The sequence below is a fragment of the Procambarus clarkii genome, unplaced genomic scaffold (assembly GCF_040958095.1).
Source record: "Procambarus clarkii isolate CNS0578487 unplaced genomic scaffold, FALCON_Pclarkii_2.0 HiC_scaffold_142, whole genome shotgun sequence".
In the NCBI taxonomy this organism is placed as follows: domain Eukaryota; kingdom Metazoa; phylum Arthropoda; class Malacostraca; order Decapoda; family Cambaridae; genus Procambarus; species Procambarus clarkii.
In genome coordinates, this window is record NW_027189175.1 from 183,752 (window position 1) to 190,170 (window position 6,419).

A 6,419-nucleotide genomic window follows, 5' to 3' on the forward strand; every position below is an offset into this window, starting at 1 on the left:
CTTCATTGAATCTATTCACATAATATGCAAGTTTTGCCTTTCTTATGATACTGGTAAGCATTGATGAGTACCTTTTAGCTACTTCCTTTGAAACTAGGCCAATCCTAACTTTCTTTTCATATTCATGTTTCTTGTTGATTGAGTTGAGAATGCCACTTGTGAGCCATGGATTGTTTAATCTTTTGTCAGTTACTTGCTTGGTAAGAAGGGGACAATGAAGGTTGTAGAGGCTTAGAGTTTTGGAGAGGAAGAGGTTAGCTAATGAATTTATATCATGGGTATTATTGAATTCAGAATCCCAGTTAATATTGTAAAGTGCCTCTGTAAGATTGTCTAAAGCTGATTCACTGTGTAGCCTAAATGAAAGTTTCTTGCTTTTTGGTGGTGTTATGTCCATGTTCGCTATGAGAAAGGTAGGATAGTGGTCAGTTGTTCTGTCGTAGATTATGCCAGATACAAGGGGAGCTGTTATGTTTGTCCATATGTGGTCCAAGGTAGTGGCTGATGTTTGAGTGACTCGGGTAGGTTTGGTGATTGTGGGGATTAGCATACAGGAGTTCATGCTGTTAAGGAAATAGTCAACTTGAGAGCAATTTTGTTGACCCAGGTCAATATTAAAATCTCCTCCCAGAATGATGTGGTTTTTGTTGAGATTGTTGTTTATAATAAGATTCCTTAGGTTGTCTGAGAAAGAAGCTATGTTAGTATTGGGAAATCTATAGATGGCTCCAATAGTCAAAGAGGATTTAAGGGATTTAATTGTAAACTGAGCAAAAGTATATTCACAGTAGTCATCTCTGTCACTAATAACACTGTTGCAGATAAATGTATCTCGGTAATATATAGCTGTGCCACCACCTTTTTTATTAGGCCTACAGTTATGAATGGCTTTATAACCAGCTAAGTTGTAGAGTTGGTGTTACGACCCTGGGTTCTCCAGTGGAAACCAGAGGTCAAAATTGAGCTATTACACTTCCTAGTAGTACAGTTGGTGCATTGCGAATGGCAATTGTTTGTATCTTCCCTGCCAGACGTAAGACTATTATTGTTTCTCAAAGAGCATTTAAAGACTGAGCTGGGGGTTGATTATTCAATAATAACATAGGCACCAACTTTGCTTACTAATACTTTCTAATCATTCATAAAGTAACAATACGTTGCATAGGGGAAGATCTTTAATGTGCTTAGCTGCACGATCAATTAGGCTCCTCCCGGCACCACGACATGAGGGAGGCAGCTGGTGGCTAGCTCCTTCTTTTCTGGCTGGTGTCGTGCGGATAAGACCTACTCTGTGGCTGTATCCCTACTCTTCTCCCTTCTCCTCTTACTTATTTCCCTTACCTGAAGTTCCTGTATCTTTAAGCTAAGTACGGGGCATCAGTAAGTGTACCTACTCTGGTAGTAACTATTGGTGAGACCTGGGGTTAGTATTTGCCAGTGTTTTGTTTACCCTAAGTGTTGTGTTTTGTATTAGGGTACCACATGGTCTCACTACCCTAAGCTGCATCCAGCTTCAGTGCTTATCCAGTAGTACTTTACCCTAGCTTGTTATTAGTGTAAACCTTGTATCCTGTCTATGTGGACCAAGGCTTTTAACGTAAGATAGTGTGGTAAAGTTATTGTTATTATTGTTATTGGTGTGAGTGTATATGGGGGGTTGTTAAGGGGTTAATAAATAAGTACATGAATTACAGAGTATCTCTTCTTCCAAGGTGGGAGCGCAGTGATCAACCCTTAGACTAACATATATGGTCTTGTAGCAAGTTATTACTACTGTGGATAGTTTATTTTGGGGGCCGGGCCTTTTAGCTCTCCCATATTTGATACTCTTGTCTTCTACCTTTACCCCTTAATAGTACCAGTACCCCATAGAAGCCCCACTCATATCATTTTTAACAAGTGGTTGGCCAGTCCGGGAGGAACATTATAAGTGTAAAAAATTAGATTCTTGAGTGCCAAAATTAAAATTTTTTATTTCCGCAGAACGGTTGTGTGCTAGCCTAGGGTCCAGCTCATCTAGCAAAGGACATTCTTGCACTGACTGGACACCCAGCTGGATCCCTTCACGATTAAGGTTAGTGTGGCCTTGTGTTAGGGGCCGTGCAAATTTTTGTTTTTTTTTCCCAATTTTTATTTTTTTAATTTTTTCTTTGGCTGGGAGCTAAAATTATTAGTGATGTCTTCTGAAATGCAGAACCTGGCAAGGGAGCCTTCAGTGGTAGAGATAAAGAAACTTAAAAAGTCTAATTTAGTATTGTTAGGCAAGGAATTTGGCCTAGAATTAAATGTCTCAGATAAAAAGTGGACTTTGGTGAATGAAATATTACAACATTGTATTGATGAACAACTATTGGCAAGTGATACACCTTTATGCCAGCCTAGCCAAGCAGAAAGTGCAACTCATAGGAAAAGTGAATTAGCTTTAGAGTTAGCAAAAATAAAATTAGAGGAGCAAAGACTCAAAACCGAGGAGGCTAAAATTAGAGCGAATGCCACTGGAACTCCACCTGCCGGGGATTCAAACCCCAGGCTTTATGAGAAAAAGCATAATTTGCCTGAATTTTCCGAGTCTGACCCTGAAAGGTTTTTCAACCATTTTCAGAGAGTGGCCACGTCCATGAACTGGCCAAAGGAAGAGTGGGTGAAAATCCTACAGGGAAGACTTAGGGGTAAAGTACAAGATATTTTTATAAACATGCCTGACGACGAGTGTTTCGAATATGATAAAGTCAGGGAATGTATTTTACGGGCATATGAAATTACTCCTGAAGCTCACCGCCAAGTTTATCGTAACCTTAGGCCTACTCACAACCAACCGCTCACTGAATTTGTGAATGATCAAATTCGATTGTTTGATAGATGGATTCGCTCGGCGAAAGCCGAAACATACGAGGCTCTCAGGAACTTAATTTTAATGGAGCATTTCATAGATATTATGCCAGAGAACGTATCAAATTACATTAGAGGAAGGGTAGAGGTAAATTCTAAAATAGGGGATTTGGCCAAGTTGGCAGAAAACTACCAATTGGCGGGCAAAAGGCCCAATAAAAATAATTATACCCCACAGAGTAGCAAAACTTATACCCACAGCCAGTCCAGACCAGCTCATTCTAACCCTTTACCTAATGCACCTTCTGTTTCAGACATAACTAACCCTGTTAAAGTGTCTAGCCCAACGGCACCTAAAGGTGAACCGAAGGGTAATTCTGTTAGTAATGTCTCTTCTCCCCGACGTTTTTGTGGTCACTGTAATCGTCCAAACCACACTATTAGCCGTTGTTGGCAACTGCACCCTGAAAAAAGACCCAATGCTCTAGTTGTGACACAGGGCTTGAGGCTTTCAGAAGGGTTAGGGAGTAAGACCTCCAACCCACAGTGGTTGGACTTGCTTACCCCATTCTTATCGAAAGGGAGACTACTTTTGTCTGAGGGTTCTTCCTGGAAGGACGTGGTGATCTTCCGAGACACCGGTGCCATCCAGACTTTAATTTTAGAGAGTGTGTTGCAAGGTGCCAACACTCTCGACACTGGAGAGGTGGTACTGGTCGAGGGTGTCACTAGTGATACTCGGGCAGTACCCCTCCATAAGGTTACCCTGGAATCTGATTTCCACAAGGGTGTTTGTACAGTCGGAGTCACTTCATACCTACCTTTCCCTAATGTTGATGTAATAGTTGGTAATGATTTAGCAGGGGATAAGGTAGGGGACTCCAGACTGCCTATTATGTTGCCTACCCCTAAGGTTTGCCTGGATCCACCCGCCGCAGAGGATAATGTTGTGTACCCTGCGTGCGCGGTGACCAGGTCTATGGGACTTAAATGTAAGGGCAGCCCTGTGCTTGCCAAGGTGGTAAATCCCGAGGTCACGAGGAGCTTTCCGAGTGGTGAAAACCAAGTGGATCTCGCGGACACATTCATGGCCCGACTCGATGACGTGGCCGAGGACATTGTGGAGAGCCTGCCACCGCCATCTACAGAGAGTAGTGGGGAGGTGGAGGAGAACACTGTTGAGCCTCGGCCAATGGCATCTGACCAAGGCCTAGATGCCTCCTTGAGTGAGTTACAGAAAGCTGACCCCACTCTGGCAGATTGTCATGAGACAGCTGTCTCTATGGAGGAAATTGTAGATGCAGCAACTGGGTACTACTACAATGATCGGATTTTGATGAGAAAATGGAGACCACAGAGTGCTCCCTTGTCAAATGAGTGGGAGGTAGTCCACCAGGTTATGTTGCCGACCTGCTATAGAGAAAGAGTTTTGGCAGCTGCTCATGATGATCCTATGGGGGGACATCAAGGTATTAATATTACGTATCACAAAATTTTAAAGTATTTTTTCTGGCCCAAGCTGAAAAGCGATGTGGCAAAATTTTGTAATGCGTGTATTGTTTGTCAACTGGTTGGGAAACCAAACCAGACTCCACCTAAAGCTCCTCTAAGGCCTATTGTCGTGCCAGAGGAACCATTTTCTCATGTGGTAATGGACTGTGTTGGACCATTACCTAGAACTAAGTCTGGTAATATTTACCTAATCACGATGATGTGTATCACTACTCGTTACCCAGAGGCTTTTGCTGTAAGGAACATCCGAGCAAAAACTGTTGTTGCTCGTATGTTGCAATTTTTTTCCACTTTTGGACTGCCTCAGGTCGTGCAAACGGACAATGGTACTAATTTTAAGTCTGATGTTTTCAAGCAATTTTGTAAGGAACATGGAATAACTCATAAGGTTTCCAGCCCATACCATCCACAGAGTCAGGGGGTAATTGAACGTTTCCATCTAACTCTGAAGCAGATGTTGAAGACATCGTGCGAGAGTTCCCACACCTTCTGGGATGAGAATTTACCGTATGTTTTGTTTGCGGCTAGAGAGGGATTACAAAGTTCACTGGGCTGTTCTCCTTTTGAGTTAGTCTTTGGCCATAAAGTTTGTGGACCCTTGCAAATGTTACAGGAGAATCTGTTAGGGAACGTAACGTTATCCGAAGGTTCGGCTTTCTTTGCGCAACACCACCAGAGACTCAAGGACTGCAAGGCGGCTGCATGTAAGTATCTTGGCAAGGCCCAAGAAAAGATGAAAGAACGTAACGATGCTAAATCTAAGTTACGGGTATTTCAGCCTGGCAACCCTGTCCTGGTATTAAAGCCTCGACTAGGGAACACTATGTCCCACAAGTACAAAGGCCCCTACATTGTGACAGAAAAGACTGGAGACCTCACGTACAAAGTGAGGCACTCTGACAAAAGTAACCAGGTAATGCTCATACATGTAAATCGACTGAAGAAGTTCCAGGGCCCCAGGCCCATTGCACTAACCAATGTTTCCATTTCCAGTGAGAGAGGGGATGATTGTTCTGGGGACCCAACTAATCTCATTTTCAATAATTCTAGTTCTGTGAATGCTGTGGAGGAACTGTCCCATTTGCAGATGGCCCAACGTGAAGAGGTGCAGTCGTTGGTTGCTGAATTCTCCAGTCTGTTCGGGGATGTCCTGACCCAGACTGATGCCATTTGCCATGATGTCGAGTTGACGGACTACACTCCCATTCGCCTTCAACCCTATCGGATGAGTCTAGAAAAGAAGGCCATCGTACGGAAGGAGGTCGACTTCTTGCTCCAGCACGGCCTCATCCGGCCGAGCCAGGGCTCTTGGTGCTCGCCCTGCCTTTTGGTCCCCAAACCAGACGGCTCCTGGCGATTATGCACCGACTATCGGCAGCTCAACAAGGTGACCATTGTGGATGCCTATCCGCTGCCCCTCCTCGAGGACTGCATTGACGAGTTGGGAAATGCCAAGTACGTTTCGAAATTCGACCTCTCGAGGGGGTATTATCAAATCCCACTCACTGAACGTGCTAAACAGCTCACCGCGTTCGTGACACCCGAGGGTGTTTTTGAGTATCAAGTGTTACCGTTCGGCTTGCGTAATGCCCCTGCCACGTTCCAGAGACTCATGAACTCTCTACTCGCTAAGGTGCCAAATTGTCGGGCGTATTTAGATGATAGCGTGCTGTTTGACAGTAATTGGGCTGACCACATAGCTAGGTTACGCCAGTTGTTTGCCATCTTGAAAAGGGCAAATCTTACCTTAAATGCTAAAAAGTGTCATTTTGGCCAAGGCACAGTGACGTACCTCGGTTATGAAGTGGGCCAAGGAAAAGTGTTACCTCGGCAAGATAAAATCAATGCCATTCTGGAGTATCCAGTACTAAAGTCTAAAAAGGACGTTCAAAGATTTATCGGTATGTGTGCGTACTATCGACGTTTTTGTCAGAACTTTTCCAGTGTTGCCACTCCTCTCACAGACTTGTTGCGGAAAGCCGTTAAATTTAAGTGGTCATCAGACTGTGCAGAGGCATTTACAAATTTGAAATTGATCTTAGCTTCCGCCCCAGTGCTTGCTAGTCCAAGGTTCGACC